General features: G+C 37.4%; 1 pseudogene; it reads left to right on the forward strand.

Moving 5' to 3' along the window:
* The first annotated feature begins 2901 nt into the window (after window positions 1–2901).
* The window catches only part of LOC132231891 (transcription factor IIIA-like), a 190030-nt pseudogene continuing 168758 nt past the window's right edge, over window positions 2902–24173 (forward strand).

Consider the following 24173-nt stretch of genomic DNA (forward strand, 5'->3'; position numbering starts at 1 on the left):
GAGTCTCTGTGCTGCTCTCACCTTACACTCACCAATAAATCCTACTTCCTGTAAAAAAATCTGCATATAACTTTTGATTCACTAAAAACTTAATAGCTTACTGTTGACTGGAAACTTTAGCGATAACATACATAATTAACACATATTTTGCATGGTATGTATATTATCTACTGTATTCTTATAATGAAGTTAGACAAAGTAAAGAAAATGTTATTAAGAAAATCGTAAGAAAGAAAAAATACATTTTTAGAAAAAAGTACTTCCTACAAGTGGACCTGTAAAATGCAATCCCTGTTTTTCAAGGGTCAACTATATTTGTGGATATGTGCATGTACATGGATTAATATATACAGATATATTTATTTAATCTGTCATCTGTAAAGCCCTAAAATACATTATATTCCAGTAGCAATTAGCACAACTAAGTGCCAAGATCTTGTTTTTAATACCATTGCCCAATAAAAAGAATCATGACTCCTTGGAGAAATGGCTGATTCTAGAACTGGTGTGAAACGAACAGGATGGGCCACGGGCATCTTGTAGTGTCAGAAAGTAACTGAGTGCTTCACCTTCCCCACCTAAATCCTCCATTATTGGATAGTCTGTGTCAAAGAGACACAGGAGCCAACTTAAGGAGCTCCAAATGGTCAAAGCTAGAATAAGTGGAGTGCAAAATAAAGTAGTATTAAAATATAATCCAAAGTATTAAATAATACCCGAGTCTATACAGACATAAATTGTTAAATAAATAAATAAGGAAGTAGAGAAAAATTTCCCTTATACTAAAACTCCAAATTATTTATGAAAATACTTCACTCTTAAAGAAGGAAAGCATAAATCCCCACTCCTTAAGTGTGGGCTGCAAATAGAAACTTCTTTCCAAAGAGTAAACTGTCAGAAGGAGTAACTTAACAGTGTAATTTGCCAGGAAATCTTGACGAACGCCATCTCAGACAGGTTGTTGAGGTCAATGTAAACAGTGGTAAGTAATGCTGATTGCATGTATTTTGATATGATGTAATAAAAATGACATTTTGCATTTGTGGTTTTCCTAAAAATCTGTAGTCCCACTCTACTCATGAGAAAAATTTAAGACAGATTCCAACAGAGATGGTATCTTATAAACTTCTTGACCAGTACTCCTCAATACTATCAAGACCATAAGAAACTAGGACTATGAGAAACTGTTCAAGCCAAAGGAGACTAAGGGAGAGATGACAGGTAAATGTAATGTGGTACCCTAAGGTAGAATCCTGTAAGAGAAAAAGACATCAAATAAAAGGTAAGAAAATGTGAATAGAGAAGAAACTTTAGTTAATAATAATGTATCAACATCAGATCATTAATTATAATAAATGTACAATACTAATATTAGATATGTACAATAGGGATAATAGGTGAGGGAATATATGGAAACTATATGATCTCAATGTTTTCCATTAATCTAACTAAAACTGTTTTAAAAATACAGTTTATTTAAAAAGATATCTACTGCATATTCTTAAAGACCAAAGCACCAATAAATATCATAGACAGAAAGTTTACAGAAAAGAAATACAAATAGTTATTTTTTTAAAAGATATTCACCCTCACTCATAACAAGGAAATGCATATTAAAACTATGGGACAAGCATATAATTTCAAAGTGTTTACCCCCCTCACCCTCATATTTCAAGTGCCCACCTGGTCCTGTGCAATTATTACAATATCATTGACAATATTCCCTAAGCTATACTTTATATCCCATGATTATTTTGTGACTAACAATTTGTAGTGTTTAATCCCTTCACCTTTATCTCTTTTTTTTTTTTTTTTTAAATATATTTTATTGATTTTTTACAGAGAGGAAGGGAGAGAGATAGAGAGCTAGAAACATCGATGAGAGAGAAACATCGATCAGCTGCCTCCCGCACACCCCCCACCGGGGATATGCCCGCAACCCAGGTACACGCCCTTGACCGGAATCGAACCTGGGACCCTTCAGTCCGCAGGCCGACGCTCTATCCACTGAGCCAAACCGGTTTTGGCTCACCTTTATCTCTTAATCTCCGAATCCCTCTCCCCTCTGGCAACCATCAGTCCATTTCCTGTATCTGTGAGTTTGTTTCTATTTTGTTTGTTCACTTATATTGATCTTTAGGTTCCACCTATAAGTGAAATGATATGGTATTTGTCTTTTTCTATCTAACTTATTTCACTTAGGATAATATCCTCTACACCAGCGGTTCTCAACCTGTGAGCCGCGACCCCTTTGAGGGTCGAATGACCCTTTCACAGGGGTTGCCTAAGACCATCAGAAAACACATATATAATCACATATTGTTTTTGTGATTAATCACTATGCTTTAATTATGTTCAATTTCTAACAATGAAATTGGGGGTCACCACAACATGAGGAACTGTATTAAAGGGTCACAGCATTAAGAAGGTTGAGAATCACTGCTCTAGACCCATCACTGTGAAAAAAAACAAAACAAAACAAGAAATGTGTGGCTATAGAAACAATTGTTTCCTTATAATAAACTGATGTTTCATTAAAAAAACCGTCACACAGAGGAGATACCATTTCCTCCTATCAGATGGACAAAAGAAGTTTGATAATTCATTGTACTGGTTTTAAAATGTATCCCCAAATTCTTTGATATTTCTCCCTTAAGAAATGGAGCTTCCCTAGAGTGTAGGTATAGTGACTCACTTCTAATGAAAAAAATGGAGCAGAGATGAAGGTTTGTGGCTTGAGACTTGCTGCTTCCTACTTGCTGTCTCTTGAATCATGTCCTCTGGGAAAAAGTAGTTGCCTGTATCATAAGAACACTAAAGCAGCCTGATGAAGATGGAACTGTGGCCTTCTGACAGTAGTTATTTTGAAAATGGAACCTCGAACTTTGGTTATGGGTTAAGATGACAACAACTTCAACCAACCTGGTAGGTCAGAAACACACAGCTAAGCTCTCCTTAAGTTCACTTTTTTTATTTTTGTTAATCCTCACCCTAAGATATTTTTCCATTGATTTTTAAAGATAAAGGAAGGGAAGGGGAAGGAGGGGATAGCAAGAACAGACCTGCAACCCAGGTACATGACCTTAACCTGGAATTGAACCTGTAACCCTTTGGTGCATGGACTGACACTATAATCACTGAGCAACACCAACCAAGGGCACTCTAAAATTTTTGTCTAACAGAAATTTTGAGTTAATAAATGTTGTATTTTGTAGCTTAAAAATAAAGAAGAGAGGTCAAGAGGGGCGGAAAGAAAAACTATTGAGGAAGAAGTTGATAGACATGGAGGTAAGACAATAATTCCAATTTAAAATGAAAAAAGAAGTAATAGCCAAGTATGTAAGTAGAAACTTTCTTGATCTTTAAAAGTATTTGAATATGTTGATTTAAAGAATTGGCTATATTCCAACCACAACCTCTCCTCAAAGAATCCAAAGTTTAACCCAAAAGAGAAAGAGTAATGGAAGTATCCTAGCAGCAAGAACACACACACACACACACACACAGAATAAGAGACAGATTTCTTCTAAAAAATCTGCATGACCTCAGACATTTTATTTGCCATACTAAGTTACAGCAAAAAATGAAGGAAACTCTATAAAAATGAGTGATGTCAGAAAAATGGCCAGATAAGAGATTTCTTGCATTTATTATCCCCTCAACAACAGTAATTTGGCATATTTAGATGAGCAAAAATGCTAGAGTGAGATTTTTAGGATCCAGGTAGGAGATTTTGAAATCCTGGTGCAGTCCAAGACAGAGAATAGCCATTATGAGAAAGCAGGCTCAGAACTATTGGCTTAGTGACTGACTGTAGTCCTGGCTACACACACAGAAACAATTCTTTACCCCTGGGAACTCATCTACAGCTTCACTTGGCTTTGGGTCTGTAACCAGTAACATTTCAGGGACTCAGGGGGAGTCATGTCTACATGTGTTTCTGGTAACAGGCCTTCAGACCTTGGCCCTGCTGTGGACCCTGAAGTGGCCAGCAACCAACCCCAGTCCCTTCCACCTGTAGTTTAGGAGCCCATGAAGGTAAGCAAACCTGCCCAAATCAGTCAGATTCTGAAAGGGCTTATCACTAAGCTTCAACCCCTTCCAGTTGCTGCCTGTAAACAGTCTTTCTGGAACAGAGACCCTGTAGGAGACACTCTATCTGTTCCTTCAGAGTTCCTGAAAGAATCTTATACTAAACATCAGCACCCTCCCAGCTGCAGGCCATGAGCTGGCACAGAGACGCAGTGGGAGACTATTATCAGCAACCCTGAAAATTTTGTAAAGGCATTCTACTTGGTTCCAACACCATCACAGATGTGTTCCCCCAACAGATCTGCCAGCCCAGAGTTATAGTTAGACACTCTCATCTATGTTTCAGAGATCCTGAAGGAGCTTCTTATTCAGTTCCAGCTCTACCAGCTATAGTCAGTGACCAGTCCCACCCATCCAGGTACCAGACAGGAGACATGCCTATCTGTGACTTCAGAGGCAGGTATAGAGGTCAGTCTTGGCTGCTGAACCTAAAACAGCCCAGTTTCATGCCCTTTCAATTGTGGCCAGGGCTATTCCTGCCCACCCAGAGTCCCATCCAGTAATCCGATATCACCCTCCTAGGGACTTGGCAGAAACCACACCAGCTAGGCACCTTGTAATAAGCTCACTGTCTGAGGACCCAACTTGGACCTAGAAGTGAGCTGCTGTCCCACTGTCATCCTACTGAACCAGTACTGGAAGCAGTTCTGTTTCCCCATTGACCAGACAGGATCCATGCCCATCTGGCCCATGGTAATTAGCCTGCCAATGACTGATCTGGGGTTACAGTGGTAATTCCAGCAGCCAGGTGAACAGACAGGAGAAGGTATTTGCCTTCTGAAACCAGTCCGTAAAGATTGGAGACTGGAAGAAATGTTTTTTTTCCTTCAAATGCACAGATGTCAATGCAAGGCTACACAGATCATAAGAATCAGGCAAATATAACACTAGCAAAGAAAATTTTAAAAGCTCTAATAGCTGACCCCAAATAAATGGAAAATCGGTTTAAAGAATCTGAATAAAATTCAAGAGAATACAGATAAACAACTAAACAAAATCAGAAAAACAATGTATGAAGAAAGTGAGAATTTTAATTTAAAAAACAGGAATCCTATAGCTGAGGAATAAAATCACAGAACTGGAAAATTCTATAGAGACCTCCAGTAACAGACTTGATAATAATTTGTCTTCAACAAACTTGAAGACAAATCAATTGAAAGAAACCTGATGGAGGCATAAAAAGAAAAATAAATGAAAAAAGCCTACATGAATTATGGGGCACCATCAATCAAAAAGATATTTGCATCAAGGTGTCCCAGAAAGAGCAGAAAGAAATAAAAATAAAAATTATTTAAACATTTGTTTTATACAAAGGACTCCTTATACGGTTATCAGCAGATTTTTTTTGTGGAAGGCTTGAAGAACAGGAGGGAGTGAAATAACATATTCAAAGTTCTGAAAAAAAAAAAAAAAAAACAACATTGCCAAGAATACAGTACCCAGCAAAATTGAAATAAAGAAGAGATAAAGAAATTTCCAGCAAAATTTAAATGAAGGAGAGATAAAGACATTTCCAGACAGACAAAAACTAAGGGAGTTCATCACCACTAGACCTGCATTACAAAAATTATAACAAAAGTTCTTCAAGTTAAAATAAAAGGATTCTAAATAACAACAGGAAAACATGTAAGTACAAAGCTCACTGTTAAAGGTAAATACATACTCAAATTCAGAATACCTTAATACTCTAATTGTGATAGGTAAATTGCTCATCTCTATAATAAAAGTTAAAAAAATATATTGTTAAAAGTAACCATAGCTACAGTAATTTGTTAAAGACTTCACAATGTAAAAAGATATAAAATGCGATTTAAGGTAAGTTGTTATCAGCTTAAAATAGACTGTTATATCTATAACATGTTTTATGTAACTCTCACAGTACTACAAAGATATAACCCATAGTAGTTATGAAAAAAAAGAAAGGAATTAAAGCATAATACTAAAAACTAATAAAATACAGAGGAAGACAGGAAGAAAAGAAGAAAGAAACAAAAGAAATAAAAACCAGTCAGAAAACAATTAATGAAATGCCAATCATAAGTTGTTATGTATAAATAATTACTTTACACAGTTGGGCAAAATTCTCTAATCGAAAGTCACAAAGTGGTTGAATAGATAAAAGAACAAGATCCAATAAGTCTCTTGCTTCCTACAAGAGACTTACTTTATCTTTAAGGACACACAGGTTGAAAGTGAAGGGATGGAAAAAGATGTTCCATTCAAATGGTAAACTAAAGAGAGTAGAATGGCTATACTTATATCAGATAAGTAGACAGTCATGAAAAAATATCACAAAAGACAGATAAGGTCACTCACTACATAGATAAAAGGGGCTATTCATCAACAGGATATAATAATTGTAAACATATGAAACCAACAATGGAATACCTAAGTATTTTTTATCCCCCCCCCCAGTTTTATTAAGATATATAATTGACAGAGTACTGTATAAGTTTAAGATATGCAACATAATGATTTGACTTACATATATTATGAAATAATTATCAGAATAAGTTTAGTTAATATCCATCATTTCATATAGGCACACACAAAAAGGATTAAAAGGTTGTTTTTCTTATGAGAATGGGAATATAAATTAATACAAACAATAAAAAACAGCATGAAGTTCCACAAAAAATTAAAAAAAAAGTTACCATATGATTAATCAAACATACTTCTCGATATATATTCAAAATAAATGAATTCACCCTCTTGAAAAAAATATCTGCATGCCATGTTTATTGCAGCATTAGTCACAACAGACAAGACATGGAAACAATGGATGAATAAATAAAGATGATATAATGCATATACATATATACAATGGAATATTATTCAACCATAAGAAAGAAGAAAATCCAGAGACTAAGGAGAAAATAAACAAATAGGACTACATCAAAATTAAAAGCTTCTGCACAGCAAGAGAAACCATCAACAAACCAACAAGAAAGCCCACCACATGGGAGAACATATTTACCAATATTATCTCCCATAAGAGTCTAATTTCCAAAATTTACAGGGAACTCATACAACTTAACAAAAGGAAGATGAACAATCCAATAAAAATGGGCAAAGGACCTAAATAGACACTTTTCAAAAGAGGACATACAAAAGGCCAAGAGACATATGAAAACATGCTCAAAGTCACTAATCATCTGAGAGATGCAAATCAAAAATGATAATGAGGTACCATCTCACACCTGCCAGAATGACAATCACCAACAAATCAACAAATGAGGCGTGCTGGCAAGGATGTGGAGTAAAAGGAACCCTCATGCACTGCTAACGAGAATGCAGACTGGTGCAGCCACTGTGAAAAACAGCATGGAATTTCCTCAAAAAATTAAAAATGGAACTGCCATTTGACCCTGTGATCCCACTTCTAGGAATATATCCCAAGAAAACAGAAACACCAATCATAAAGACATATGCACTTCTATGTTCATAGCAGCACAATTTACAATAGCTAAGATTTGGAAACAGCCTAAGTGCCCATCAGCAGATGAGTGGATTAAAAAACAGTGGTACATCTACACAATGAAATATTACGCTACTGTAAAAAAGAAGGAACTCTCACCATTTGCAAGAGCATGGATGGACCTGGAGAGCATTATGCTAAGTGAAATAAGTCAGTCAGAGAGAGATAAATTTCACATGATCTCACTTTTTTGTGGAATACAATGAACAACATAAACTGTTGAACAAAAATAGCGCCAGAGTCATAGAAGCATCAAAAAGACTGTCCAGCCTAAGAGGGATGGCAGGGGAGAGGAAGGAGGGGTAAGAGATCAACCAAAGTATTTGTATGCATGCATATGAGCATAACCAAATGGACACAGACAATTGTGGGGGGAATGGGTAAGGGCATGTGCTAGGGGTGGGAATGGCTGGGAAGAGGTCAATGGGGGGAAAAGGAGACTTATGTAATACTTTAAACATTAAAGAATTAAAAATAAAATAAAATACATAAAATACCCCACCTCCCAACAAGAAAAAAAAAAAAAGAAAGAAAGAAGGAAATCCTGACTTTTGCAACAACGTGGATGCAGGTTGAGGGCATTATGCTACATGAAATAAGTCAGACAGAGAAAAATAAATAATGTATAGTATTACTTATGTGTGAGATCTAAAAAAGAAATTAAACTCATAGAAATAGCAGAGTGGTGGTTGCCAGTGGCTGGGAAAAATGGAAAATGAGTAGATATTGGTCAAAGCCTATAAATTTCCAGTTATAAGATGAATAAGTTTTGGAGCTCTAATATTCAGTATTGGTGACTATAATAAATAATATTGTATTATATATATTGTGGCAAAGACAGTAAATATTAAATGTTTTTACCACACCCACAAAAAATTAGATCATGTGAGATGATGGATGTGTTACCTAATCTTATTGTGTTCATCATTTCACTATATATATGTATAAAGTTATATTTATACAAAGTTAACTTTGTATGCCTTAAAATTACACATTATATATCAATTACGTCTCCATAAATTTGGAAAAAAATTTAATAAGAAAATGTACATGCACATATTTACACATATCCTATATTATAAAGAGGTAATATGCAAATTAACCCTAATGCCCTCACAGGATGGCTGCCTACTACCAGGCTGGCAGGGGGTTTAGTGAGGGATGACCAAAAGACTGAACAGCAGGCTGCATGGGGCACCCAGGCCGGCATGGGGGGAGCAGTTGGGGGTGACAAGGCTGGCAGGGGGACAGTAAGGAGTGACTAGGCCGTCAGGGAGGGGGCAGTTGGGGGTGACCTAGGCAGTAGCAGGGGGCAGTTAGGGGCTACCAGGCAGGCAGGCAGGTGAACGATTAGGAGCCAGTGGTCCAGGATTGTGAGAGGGATGTCCCACTGCCCGTTTAAGCCCGATCCCGGCAGTGGGACATCCCCCAAGGAATCCTGGTTTGGAGAGGGTGCAGGCTGGGCTGAGGGGACCCCCATACACAGATTTCATGCACTGAGCCTCTAGAATGAAAATAAAAAACTGAATGAAAATGTACCAACATATTAAGAGTTTTATCTGGCTTACAAAATTTTCAATTTTTTAAAAACTATTTTTATATGTGTATTTGAAAAATGTTGAAAATAAGCATATATTCACTTTCATTAAAAACTAAATTTTATTTTTGTAAAAGAAAACACCTTGGAATTTTAAGGTAAAAAAGGGATGCTACAGTAATTTATACTTAGGTGAGGTGGCCTTTTATTTGTAAAGGCAAAAGAAAATCTTTTCCAGCTAGACATAGACTCATATTATTCACACCTCATTCTTGAAAAATTGATTGAACACTTACCCTGTCCAAGAGAGTTGAGTACCAACAATTACTGACAAATGGGAAAATTGTGCTATGAAAGAATATCAATGCTTTCTTCTTTGATTCTTGGAATATATTTTATAAAATAGTATCAAATTTATGTTTTATTGGTATTATCATACATCATTAGGAAGTATCCTTAAGATGACAACAAGTAATGCCCTTATAATGACAATAAACAATGCTATTATAATTATTATCTACATTATTGATGAAGGATTTCTTAATGACACAGAAAGTATATTAAGCAAAATAGAGAATTAACAGGAAAAATGCAAATTTATATACAGACTCAGATCTCAATCATATTTATTTTTAAGTCTTTAAAAATCCAAATATCATATGATCTCACTAATATGTGGAATCTAATGAACAAAATAAACTGATGAACAAAATAGAGCCAGAGGCATGGATGCATGGAACAGACTGACAAATGTCAGAGGGAAGCGGGGCAGGGGAGAGTGGACAAAAGAGGGTGAAGAGATTATCCAAAGTACATATATGCATAGCCCATAGACAACAGTATGGTGACTGCCCGGGGAGGGGAGCCAGGGGCTGGGTGGAGGTGGGAAATAGGGTGAGAAATGGGTTACATCAATAATAATAATAATAATAATAATAATAATAATAATAATATATAATATAATATAAAATCAGTTGGATTGCAATATTCCAAAAATCATAAGGCTGATCATTATTTTAGGATAGTGGAATATAGGTTCATGAGCAAGTTAGGGATTAAGCTAAACTGCTGTAACAAAGAAGCCAAAAATATAGTTGTTTAAACAAAACAGGAGAATATTTATTTATCATATAATATTCTGGAGGCAGACAAGTGGTTAAGAGCTGATAGGAGGCTGTGTTCTTAGAGCTCCTTCAGGGACCTTTGTTTTTCTCTACCACACCCTAAGGCAGCAGTGGGCAAACTACGGCCTGCGGGCCGGATCCAGCCCATTTGAAATGAGTAAAACTAAAAAAAAAAAAAGACCGTACCCTTTTATGTAATGATGTTTACTTTGAATTTATATTAGTTCACACAAACACTCCATCCATGCTTTTGTTCCGGCCCTCCGGTCCAGTTAAAGAACCCATTGTGGCCCTCGAGTCAAAAAGTTTGCCCACCCCTGCCCTAAGGTGTGCTCCTTGTCCATTTTTGTCAATCTGTGTTCTAGCCCATAGTAAGTATGAAGGAGAATAGGCTCAGTAGTTTCCTCATAAACATGTGATATAGTATATATCACTTTTAGTTGGATACCCTCACCTAGCTACAAGAGTTCCTAGGGAAGATTATCCCAAGCCTGGCTTCAATGCACCCTATTCCAACAGAGGTGTTCTGGTACTAAAAGTAGGGCAGACAAAAAACACAGCACAGTCACTTAGCCATTGCTTTTACCAGATAACTTCTCTCTCTCTCTCTCTTTTTTTTTTTGATACTTTCCTATCACTTGTATTAAAAATGGGTAGGTACTCCATTTATGATTTTTACAGGCACATGCACACAAAACTAGGACAAAAAGTTTTCACCAGATTTGCTGTTATAAATCTTTTTTAAAACAATTAACCTATTTTGGGGTATTTGCATCCTTCATAGATATTTCATTCTTTTAGTCAAATTTATGATTTTATTGCCAAGAGAAAACAATGAAATTAATTATCTAACAAGACAACTAATCTCAAAGTAATCTCTCTAGAGCTTTTTAATAGAGCAGATTGCTCTTTTTATTCTATCCTATATAATAAAATGCTAATATGCAAATCAACTGCCTGGCCAAATGACCGGTCACTATGACGTCCACTGACCACCAGGGGGCAGATGCTCAATGCAGGAGCTGCCCCCTGGTGGTCAGTGCACTCCCACAGGGGGAGTGCCACTCAGCCAGAAGCCCTGAGCTGGGCTTGCCGCTGGTGAGCACAGGAGCGGTGGCAGGAGCTTCTCCTGCCTCCCCGCAGTTGGACATTACCCGAGGGCTCCCGGACTGCGAGAGGGCACAGGCCAGGCTGAGGGACCACCAGGCCTCTAGTTTATTATATTTTAGAGCAGATATGACTTCTTGAATGTAGTTGTTAGTTTGAGTAGTAAATAGAGAATATACTTAGTTAAGCTCAGCTTAGCTCCAGGAGGAATTGGCTGAAATGCTCTAAGCAGTGGTGAGAAGTTGTCTTGGTTTAGAAACTCCCATAGATAACCTAGATTTTCTACACACATTTTTTTATTTGGTTCCTGATTATATGCTTTCTAATTAGATGGACAGCAATACTTCTCCTGCTGTGGATTAAAAATAAATAGCAAGAGGTTCTCCAAAGAATGTGAAAACTTCAAACTTATTTTTCCAATTATAGGCTTTGGCATATAGATCAAAACTTTAAAAAATTTGAACCATCAGTGAACTTTAAAATGTTACTAATTACCAAAGGCATAAATGTTAAAATGCTGCAAATATTAAAAGTGAGAAATCTTTCTAAAAATTTATTAAATTGGATTTCTCAACTAATGACAATAACATTGTGGTTGTTATTTAGTTGTCTATTTTAACTGACAAAGGCATATGGTTCAATGACACATGAAACGCAAAGATGATTGATGAAATATGAAAACTATTGAATAGAGACAATGGGACATGAATGGGATGATTTCATAACTGGTACAAAATATTCATTTAGGGACAAGATAATTGTTCTGTCAGTCTAGAGCTTATGAATTTAATAGTCTACTTGGATATTTTGTTGCTATATTTTCCCTATAATTATGATAGCAACTTTTAAGTAAACAGAAACACTTAATAATTTTGATGTTAGAGGTAAATATTAGTAGTCACTTATGGAATAAAATCTACTTCCAGTATAAAAGGAGTGAATAATACAGGCATATTTGAAATACTTTACCTATGTGAGTTCATTTAATACAACAGCTCTCTGAGATACACACTATTATTATCTACATTTTACAGATGAAAAGATCACTTACATTTCTTTAATAATTTTTCTGGGCTTATGGGTGTTTTAGAATATTCAGCAAGGGAGTGTGTGTGTGTGTGTTTGTGTGTGTGTGTGTGTGTGTGTTTGTGTTTGCTACAGAAGTTAGCAGAAAGTAGGTTGTATAGAGAAGCAAATAGTTGAAGGTACATGCCCAAGAAGTCAATTGTAATCCCAACGATGTGGTTGCACGCTTGTTGAAGAGCCGCTGGCAGAGGAGGTCAATGGTGCCAAAATATGGAAGGTGATGTCTTCTGGGAAGGAAAGGAGTTCTGGGAATAGTAATGAGGGAGGAAGAAAAGAAGAGGAAGGGCAGGACAAATGATCACTCACATTATTTGGGTGTCTTCTCGGGGGTTGACACTGTGCTTGCATTACAATGACCTTCTCCATGTGCAGAGGAGGGCATGAGACAGAGACTGGATCCTGCTGAGGCCAGGAAGAGCAGAGCAGGGCTCTTACCCAGGTGTCCTGACCTTGGAATGAAAACCTGAACACATGAAGGTGCCAGTACATGGGAACGTGTTGACAAGCAACACTCAACTCAGCACTTCTTTCCCTTCTACTGCTCTTCCAACTTGTAAATAATACCTCAGGCTCCTCTCTGGTTTGCCTCCTCCTCTATAAATTCAATGTCCACTTATTATTTCCATAGGTTCTGTTATGGCTGTCGTGATCACCACCCACCTGGAGGTCTTTTCCTATATTCCTCTCTGCCTGTAAACACTGAGATATCTTCATGGTTTGCTCTCTCACTCACTCTAGGCGTTCATCAAAGAGGCCCTCCTTCCTGCATTTTGCAGAAGGCAACACTGGGAGAGGAAATAGAGGGCAAGTAGTTTTATTTGGTCCCAGAAAGCTCATGTAGGGGAGGGGGGAAGTGAGGGAAAACAAGAAAGCAGATGTTGTCAAGCAAGTGGGCAGCCAGAGTTCCAGACACAGCTCAGAGTTAGCCTGTCCTATGGGTGAGAGAGCTGAGTTATTTATTTACCACATCCCTGTCGGGGCAATCAACTCTATCTATCTACCATCTATCATGTATACATGTATATGTGTTCAGGGGTCATGAAGTACAGGATAGTAGTGACAGCAAGTTCCTTAGATACAGCTGTTTTGATTTAGAGATGAGCAAATTGAGACTGGAATGTTTTTATAATGCAATCAAGGCCTTGTTGCTAAAACGTCTCAGACCAGCACTTGAATCCAGATTGCCTGCCTTCTAGAAGAGCATTTTTCCTACCACACACAGAGCCTTGCGTGAACTGCTATAGTTTGTATAAGCCACTTTCCTTCTGCATGGCTCTGATTAAAGGAGCTTTTTAAACATGTGTTCTTTCCCGAAGTGAACATCTGAGCTTGAGCCAAAAGATTAGTCTTTTCATACATGAAGGGAGACATTTGTGTGAGGCTGAATGACTGGCTCTGGGACACAAGATGATTTTCTAAATTCAGAGGCCTTAACTGGATGCTGAAGCAGTCCTTTCTTGTGGCTCAGGGATCAAAAAGTTATGCAAATCAGGGATCCATGTTCTTATTTCCACCCATCTGGACCGAGATTAAATGACAGCAATTTCCCCATAATCCTTATTTTAGTATGTGCTTTCTCGCTTGACTTGAACTATTTCTACATGAGACCAATTCAGTTTGAGTGATTTTCTTCCAGTTAATAGACTTTACTTTTGCCTGGATTGACGGGCTATTCTACATTTCCCCTGAATAATATTTAAGAAGTTATTTTTGGAGGGGAAACATTGAAATCAATGTGTTATTATAGGGTGTTGGATTCCAGTCACCCATATACATTGACTTATAATTGCCCTTGTCTCCTGTAATCTATTCTCTTCCTTCTAATACAAAACATGAGGAATGCTCAATCAACCTGATGGTTATAGTTCTGTTTACAGAGATATAAGCACCAAATTTAAAGCATGCTTCCCAGATGGCAAATGCTGCAACCTTCACTCAGGGCTGAAAGTGTGCCCTGGGTGTGTGCTGTTCTGGCTGTCCTAGGCATGCACTGTGTTCTCCTCCTTGCCATGTACAACAGTTCAAAAGCCATGGCAAGACTTAGTCTGCTAGAACATGAACATATGGGTTTAAAGAGTCTCCAAAATTTGCTTAATAGATTATTCTTATTTTTATACATTTATGACTTGGGAAGAAGTCAGAGATTACACATTTTCACTTAAGCAAAGGACAGAAGTTTTCAAAAATGTGAGTGTGTGTGTGTTTCTGAAATAAATAATCTACACTTGAGATAGACACAGAGAGAGACAGGGAGAGGGAGGGAGGGAGGGAACACGGGGAAGGAGAAGAGAGAGAAAAAGAGAGAGAGGTGGGGAGGAATTGTTTCTGTTGGGCTCTTGATTGATTAAAAAAACCCTCACTTTTCCTAACTGGGTCAGCTTCTTTATTTCCTTTCACCTTACCTTGGGGATATTTGACTATCTTTTAGTAAATCCTCAATTCAAATGTTTAGCTCATTACTTTACTTTTCAAATTCTTTTTTCTAAGATAGGCATTCAAGAGAGTCCCTGTGTTCGCCTAAAAACGTTCTTTAATTCTTGATCTGATCAGTCACCTCCAATGCTCACACAGGTGGACCTGGATCCCTGGAGGACCTGTCAGGGATTGAGACCAATGAAGATTCTGGCTACCAGGTATGCTTAGGTCCATTTTGGTAATGCTGTCTCTGGCCCCACTAATGGTGAACAATGGGGCTGGTGGCCAATCCTTCCTGACACTTTGGTTCTGGCACATAGGTGCCCACCCATGGAAATCAGATCCCTGGAACAGCAGCAGCAGCTGCCACTACAGGTTGGTCACATGAGGTCTTGCAGGTTGTGCCCCATGCAACTCTAGGGAGTGACAGGCACCTCATTGCTTGCATAGATTCATATATTTACTACAAGACATTTTCAGCTTATGGGGAATGAAATGTCCTGAGGAAGTGGTGCCCCTTTGAATTTGCACAGCGTCTCCAGATGGACCATCCACAGGCTTGCTTCCTTTGCTTGCACAGGGAAAATTCAATTCTGAAGGCTCATCCTTCCTGCTGGCTTCTAGTGGTCTTCAGTCAGCAGCCCTCATTCACACATGGGCCAATAGGGGGAAACCCTCCCATTCACATCTTGCTCTCCCTGCTCATGGCTTTAACTTTGTTTCTGCTATACATTCTCACACCTGACACACGCATGAACCACACACACATGCACCACATGCACATGCACACCAAAGTGCTGCAGTTGCCCCTCTGTATTGCAAGTAGATCATGCATGCCCCTACCAGCTTTCCTTGGTGATTCCACCCTAAGGCTCCACCAGGCTGCCCTTATCTTAGTCCTCCTGCTGAAAAGGGCTCAGGTACACATTCCTTGCTGCTGGGTCTCTCCTCTACTGCTGAACACTCCTGGGTCATCACACTCATTCCTATTTCTAAAATATAGGTATAGACTGCATTGCAGAGAACAGTCTAAGCCACGGGGTTCTGATACAGGGTGACACAGGCTAGTGGCCCTTTTCTACTTCTTGAACATTCTCCACTCTTCCTGGGTTGGTTTGACTCCCATTATTTTAAAACCAGCCGGTGGAGGTGTCAAATTTGCCGAAGTATGTAAATGGACTTACATGCTTATGTGATGAAAAAGCAGGTGTTTAGGTTTATTTTCCAGAAAACAGCAGAAAAGGTCAGAAAAAGGCCTCATACAATATTTTAAATTAAAAAATAAAGAGAAACAGAATAAGTAACATGTTTCTTATGAAGACACTGTGTTGACAGAGTTGAATATTTTATATCCAAGTGATTTGCTGAGCCATGAGGTTGTGCGAGGTTATAAAATCCACTGACTTGTTGGGCTGTATCAATTCTACCAGGGCCCTTTGAGATTCAGAATGAGGGTTCTGCTAAAAGTCACACACACACACACACACACACACACACACACACACACACACCAGAGAGTGGGGGAGCAACATAAAGGTTAATATCCATAGCTAATCCACTGGGATCCTTCATGAAAAGGGATGTTTTGTCTTCTCATATTGTCAGCCACATGCTGAGAAGTATTGCATTGGACACATTTATGTGGTCTGTTTATCTATGCATTTCTATGGCAACAATCTGTATTGCTTAGAGTCTTGGTGATTATTGTGGACTGAATTGTCCTCTCCCCCCATTTATAGGTTGCAGTCCTAATTTTCAATATCCCAGAGTATAACCTTATTTGGAGATAGAATCAGCGTAGCACCCAGATCCTCATTAATCTTCGCCATGTCCCTATTTGGGAGGCAGACCACAACCAACATAATCTCCATTCAGTGGTGAGTGAAACTACCATAATTTGTCAATATTTCTGGGAAGGACGAAATGTTTAAAATCTCTATAAACAGAAATAGCATTGCATTAAGTTTGAGTGAAGACTCTTGTTTTTACTTTCTGTGTTTCTGTCTCTCTTTTTTAGGGCCTCATCTTGTGCCTTCATCTCCCCCACATCTTGTTTTTAGAGCCCCTTCTATTTTAAACAAAGACATGGAGAGGAATTGCTCCGATTTTATTTTATTTTCCATGTGTGTCAGTAAGTAAGTGGGGGTGTCTCCCAGCGCTGCAGGGCTTTCTGTCTGCTTATGGTAAAAGAACCCCTGCCAAGTGCAGCGTGCGCTTTCTGGTTCTGACCAGGCTCTGCACAGAGGCAATTTATTTGATAGCATTGCTTTTTCTTTTAGCATTTTAAAAAATATTCTATATATTTATGTTTTAATCCCTGCCTGGTTCAAAGACTCAGCATTCACTCAATTGACATTGATCTCACTGAAAGCACTTTGCAGAGCCCTGTCCAAAATTTCAAAGGCTTCCAGGTGAATACAGACAGTTGTCGGTCAGCTGGCCTTCAGAGGGTGAGGGGATAGACAGCCTTTGACATGTGGAGGACATTGGGGACCGCCTAAGAGCACAGAATAATTTTAAGTAAAGGGATACCTTAGAATGAATAAGTATTTTGGGACACCATTACCAAGTTGCTAGATATATGCATTAGTTATATGCGCTACTCAATCTATTTATTGAAATATTAAGTTAATATCAATATTGTTTCAAATATGGGAGTCTTTAAGTCAGCCAAAGAATATCTGTTTATAATGGGGGGGGGCATTTTTTGAAAACAGTATCTCATCCATTCACTTTCGACAAACAGAATTCCTATAACAATTAGATATGATGAGACGCAGTAGCACATAGAGTGAGATTTTCCTACAATATATAAAAATATGAACATTGTCTTCCTTTTCTCACCAAGTACACAGTTCTATGTTGCCAACATTAGTAATAAGAAAAATAATAACAGACTAACATAAATAATTAAAATGTCTTTTAGTGAATTTAAATATGCCCCCAACTTAAAGCAATCAAAAGAACTTCAATCAAGTTAGAAAATTATGATCATACCTTCAAGTGAAGAGGCCTCCATAAAGGCACCAAATATAGTTGGATCTATAACAGCTTGGCTACATACTTGTTATTTAATACAGACTGATGGATAAGATGATCATATCATCACCATGCAAATGCTCTGATAATGATCCGGGTGCTGTCATAATTACTCTGAAGAAACAAAGGACTGGACATTCTAGGGAGCTCATGGCAATAAGCAAAGATTCAGTGCCCTTTGTATTCTCCTCCTTTTCTTCATTGAAGAAACCAGGTCATTTGTCATTTGCCTTATGAAATTTTTCACAAGGAGGTTTTGCTATTTGCATCCCTGTGATGTTGGTAAAGAAAGAGAAAGAATAAAGGTTATCTTATGCCTTTCTTATAAACTGTACAGCAGAGTAACAAAATATCTGATAAAGAAATTTCTTCTGAAAAGATAACCTTTATTCTTTCTCTTTACTTACCAATTTTCAGAGTAAAGTAATGCCCTAATGACCTCCAGAGTTACTTTGATTAGCATCTCATGAATTTTAAGATACTTGATGTGCTTCAATTCATCATAGTCACTGTTCTGAATATTCTAATTGTCCTAGATTGAGGCTAGTTAGAGCCATTTCAAGTTGGCTCATGTGTGCTTGTAACTCCAGAATTCTTTACTGATGTCTACTTTTAGTTACAAGATAATTTAGAAATAACTTGTACATTTTCTGCCCAGACAGGAAAATTTGTCCCAATGAGCCTTGGTTCTTTTAATGGGAATCACTATTAACAGACAACAACCTATAAACTAAGCATTCTCCTTGTAACTGAGTTAATCATTGCTGCTGGGCCTTTCTATTAGAGAGAGGTATAAAATGCATATTTTCAAAAGAAAATTATATAATGAGTTCATAATGATATTTCCAATTCAAATGTAACATTATAGTATTTTTACATATCATTTTTTATTTTATACTGAGAATGTTGGCTCCCAATATCATTTACATAATTATTTATTTGCTTTATCATATTATGTATAATACTTTAAAACAGCAATATAATTTTATTCTTAACTAGAGGCCTGGTGCACAAAAATTTGTATACTCAGCTGGGAGGCAGGGGTGGGGAGGGTGGGGGTGGTGGGGTCCCTCAGCCCAGCCTGTGCCCTCTGTCAGTCTGGGAGCCCTCAGGGGTTGTCTGACTGACCGGCAGGCCAGCCAGCGAGTGGCTGGCCCTGCCCCCCATTGCCCCACCACTGCCGCCAGTGGCCTCCCTCTGCAGGAGGCAATCCAGCTGGCCCCACCCCCCATCATCCCTTTGCTGCTGCCCAGATCTCTGTCCCTTCCCTATGCCTACTGGCACCTGCCTTGGCTGGCCTGGCACCACCCGCTCACCAGCTCACCCCCCCCCCCCCCGCAACCAGTCAATCCACTGTTTGGTCAATTTGCATATTAGGCTTTTATTATAGAGGATAATCCATTATTGGTTGCATTTAACATATCATTGTCAATTTATCTATCTTTAGATCTCTAGGTAATTTTACTAGATATTGTTATATTCCTCTCTATGGTTGTTGAATTAATTTGCATCTCTATTACAGAATATTACAAAATATGAGCATACTGTATTCCCAAAGCTTTTCCTCAGATTAAGGCATGATTCACTTTTAGGGTTTAATCTGACTAGGAAAAATTATATTTCAGTTTAGTTTTCCTTTTAAAAAAATGCTTTTTCTTGCCCATGCACAGACAGATTGGTGGTTGATTTAATTCCCAGTCAGGGCACATGCCTAAGTTGTGGTTCAATCCCCAGTTAGGATTCTCTCTCTCTTTCCTCTCTTTCTCTAAAAATCAATAAAAAACATATATTTTTTTTAAAAAAATGTTTTTCTTTGTAAACTGTAAGTATTGTATTTTAATCATTTCAAACATTACTATGACAAGGCCCATGGTTAGGCCCTTGTCTAGAGGTGTCTTGTTAACAGGACATTTTAGCAGCAGGATTCTGCCAAGGAAATGATTGTGAGTAGGGCAGGCTCCTTCATGGCAGTGTATTTTAAATTTCTCTTAATTCATTTCTGAAATTAATTTCTCTTATAATGAGATAGATTGAACAACTATCAATTTTTAAAGACCATTTACATATCTTTTTTGTGTGAATTGTCTGTTTTTATCTCTTGACTGTTTCTTTTTAATACATTTTTCTTCTACCTTTTTAGTTTTATGGTGTACTTTTGGAAACTTTCTTAGGACTAGAAATACTCTTGTGATATGGCTTACAAAAATATTTTTCCAGCCCTAACAGGTTTGGCTCAGTGGATGGAGCATCAGCCTGTGTACTCAAGGGTCCTAGGTTCAATTCTGGTCAAGGGCGTGTACCTTGGTTGTGGGCACATCCCCAGTAGGGAGTGTGCAGGAGGCAACTGATCGATGTTTCTCTCTCATCAATATTTCTAACTATCTATCCCTCTCCCTTCCTCTCTGTAAAAAATCAATAAAATACATTAAAAAAAGATTTTTACATGTTTTATTTAGTTACATTGTTTATTTTGCTTTTTTCCCCAGTTAAAAGTGTTTGAGTATTTGTTTGTTTATATTAATAGAAAAATTTATCCTTTTCTCTCTTTTAACTTCTGACTTGTTAATATAGATAAGAAAGATTTTCCATTCCCAGGTTTTTAAGAGATTCATCCATGTTTCTTCTAATACTTTTATGCTATTATTTCTCTGTTCGTTAGTTTTTTCTTTATTTCTTGGAGGTATGTGGTCAATTATTCGCTCGTGTGTGAGGAATGGATCCAGTTTACTTCTTCCCTCACATAGATTTTCCTATCCCAAAATGTTCTTGTTCAGAAGTCCATCATTTTTTCACTGATTTAAGATGCAGCCTTTTCATATCATATCATAAAACTTCCATGTGCAATAGGATTTTTTATTTTGTTCCATTGTTCTCTCTGTTTATGCATTTGACATTAACACTTTTAATTACTATTTTCATATTATTTTTATGTCTAATAGTACTAGCCTTCTCATTCAATGTTTGTTTGTTTGTTTTTTGTTTTTGTTACCCTTGCTTGTTTGCTCTTCCAAATGAACTGTAATAAGATAAATGGATTTAACTTCAGAATAAAAAAATCTTATAGTATTTTTTCCTGGTATTTTTGTATAAATTTATGAATTAACTTATTGTCTTTTACTTTATCTATGTCTCCCTCTCCTCTTCAATGACCTTATATTTTTTGCATTAAAATTAGCATACATTCAATGTAAAATAATTAATTAATGCAGAAAATGTAAAACAAAAGAGACAAAAAGAATCACTTTCCAGATAAAATATTTTAATTAAAACAGAATCTTTTTATGCATGTTGTATATTAAATTTGAAAAGTCACATTTATTTTTTTACTTGTAGTGGAGGAAAAAATAAACTGATATGAAACTGACAAAATATTTCTTGATCAATTGAAAAGTTAATTTTATAAGTTATTTTTAAAATTAGAGGTAATGTTAAAAATAATAAATAAATGTTAGAGTCATTTAAGAAAGAGTTTATCACTTGTAATGATGAAAAAATGAGCACTCTCATACTTTTTTCTTACTCCCCTTTGCTTTTTGTTTTTCTTGTTTGTTTTTTATTAGATATAATATATACTTTAATGTGTCAAGGTTTATAACATTTTCATCTGTTCTAAATATATACCTGCCATTGTTTAATTTTAATTCAATATTCAACTTGGTTCAGATCTCTCCATCTAGTTATTTTATTATACCTTTTCCATTTTTGTATTCTCTATTTTGATTCATCTCCCAAATGGATCTTATCATGTAGCAGTTGTTGAAAAAATGTACTCTGGGACTCTACTGACTGAGGTGTTCACATTGGAGACTCTCTGATGTTTGCCTTTAATCTTAGACACCTTGATTACTTACAAAGAAAGTGGGTCATGTTATTAGGAGATAGGCTGTATTGCAGAAACAAACTAACCTGAAAACCTTAGTGTAGCAAAGGATTCTTTCTGCTCCTTGTAGTCACTGAGATGCTCAAGTCTGTGGAGTGCCCACATTTAGTGCCTGTTTCATCTTAATACATGGTCACTAAGTTCGCCAGGGCAGGGGATCAGAGAAATCAGAGACTTGACAATCACTCATTTGCCTGGACTCTAGGGTCACACATGTTTCTTTGTCTCTTGTCATTGAGCCAGAACTTGTCATTTGGCCTCAATCTAATGGATCTGGGGAATACACAGCATATTTAGGTGTTAAAGTACCTAAACCTAGGAGTCAGCGTTAGCATTGCTCTTCACTCATATAATGGTATGAAGAAATCTGACAACAGTCTTGTCTTCCTCATGTACTTTAATTTTATTTCCTATGTGGCTAAAGAGATTTTCTTTATTTTTAAAATTCAAATCTTAATAAGAATAATTATTAGGTAATTTTTTTCAATTTTCCCCATAGAATGGAGAGTTTTTAAATCAAATTCAGATTTTTCCTATATTTTAATATGTTTATTCTGTTATACATTTAAAATTTTCTGTTTCAGATGTTGTTTTCTCAACACAAATTATCCTTTTAGATCCTGTCATTTCTCTTTACTTTTTTCATTTTATTTGACCTGCTTTTTTTTCTTTTGAAATCAGAATTATCTTTCTTTTCTTTTATTGGATTAGAATTCTGATGTCTCTAAATTATAATTAGTACTGGAGGTTCAGTGCCCCAAAATTTGGGCACTTGGGGAGTCCCTCAGCCTGGCCTGTGCCCTCTCACTTTGGGATCCCTTGGGGGATGTCCACCTGCTGGCTTAGTCCCACTCTCCGGGGGATTGGGCCTAAGCTGGCAGTCAGACATCCCTCTGGCAGCCCAGGAGCCCTCGGGGATGTCCACTTGCCAGCGGGGAGCAGGCCTAAGTTGCAGTTGGACATACTTATTGCTGCTGAGGAGGTAGGAGAGGCTCCCGCCACCACCACTGTGCTGGCAGCCATCAGCCTGGCTTGTGGCTGAGCAGAGCTCCCCCTGTGGTAGCGCACTGACCAAGAGGGGGCAGCTCCTGCATTGAGCGTCTGCCCCCTGGTGGTCAGTGTGTGTCATAGTGGCCAGTCATTCCCAGTCGTTCTGCTGTTATGGTCAATTTGCACATTACCCTTTTATTATATAGGATTATAAATACATTAGTATAAACCTTTAAAACTCTTGTTGAATCACATCTCCTGTGAGCTTGTTTCATGATAATGTGACCTCATTAAATTCTTCTTGAACATGAACAACTCAAAGATGTATTTTTTTCCTCATCTGTTTTTCAAATCAGAGTTTTGCTCTGTATATTGTTTTCCTCCCCTTCTTCTTTCACTTCCCTTCTCTTCTTCCCTGTCTAGAATGTGAATAAATTTGCCAGGACATTTCTTTTAGTCTTGATTAGGCACTAAAGCATGCTTCTCTAATTTAATGCATGTTAATTTATTGTTCTCCTAACAGGCATGAGTGCAGACAGACTATTTTCTATTTCACCCACTTTTTTTGAGACCTAAGCTGGGGGCCTGAGCTGAGTGTGCTGTGGGGAGCCCAGATCAGATTATGACACTATTAGAAGAGTGGAATCTATAATTACTTCTGAGATGGTGTGCCAGGTTTGCCTTATCAAGTGAGATGTGTATTTAATTTTTAAATAGATATACCTATTATCTTTGAGTCATTCCTCAAATCCAGTAAGTCCAAACAGTTTGCTTCTGTAAGAGAGAGTAATACCCTTTGATTACTTGCTTTCTTTTACCTATTTCTCATTGGCAGCATTTTCATTTCCCATATTAAGAATCTTTTTTTTAAGAGGGTCCTCTCTAAATTCTTTATACTTTATTAGATTGGAGATCAGTCACTCTTTTGTGGGTTTTCTTAGCTGCCACTTTCACAAGTTTGCAGCAGGAGGCTGTGCTCCTTGTTTGCATGCTGCGGGCACATGTTTTAAAACATTAATGTGTTCTCAGTAAGTGCTGGAAAGAAGGTTGTGAGGTGGCTTTATCCTGTCATCTTTACTCAGAAATCTTCTTGGATGTGTTTCCAAAAAATGTGACAGTAGAACAACACACAATGCAAACCCTTAGATGCTTCTTAGACGTAGAACAACACACAATGCAAACCCTTAGATGCTTCTTAGACGTGTGGATTCCTGGCTCTCATCCGGGATAGATTTACCAAAACAGGAGCTCTGGCACAAGGTCTAGTTTATGCATTTTTAAATACATTTCCTGGAAGATACTGGTCACACAAAATTTGAAAATCGCTGGTTATGAAACCTTGTGAAAGCTTCTGCTTTTCCTGTATCCAACACATTAAAGATTCTAAATGCAGTATTTCATTTTCTTTACTTTGCAAACATTGTC

This window comes from Myotis daubentonii, chromosome 3, assembly GCF_963259705.1.
Source record: "Myotis daubentonii chromosome 3, mMyoDau2.1, whole genome shotgun sequence".
Taxonomy (NCBI): Eukaryota; Metazoa; Chordata; class Mammalia; order Chiroptera; family Vespertilionidae; genus Myotis; species Myotis daubentonii.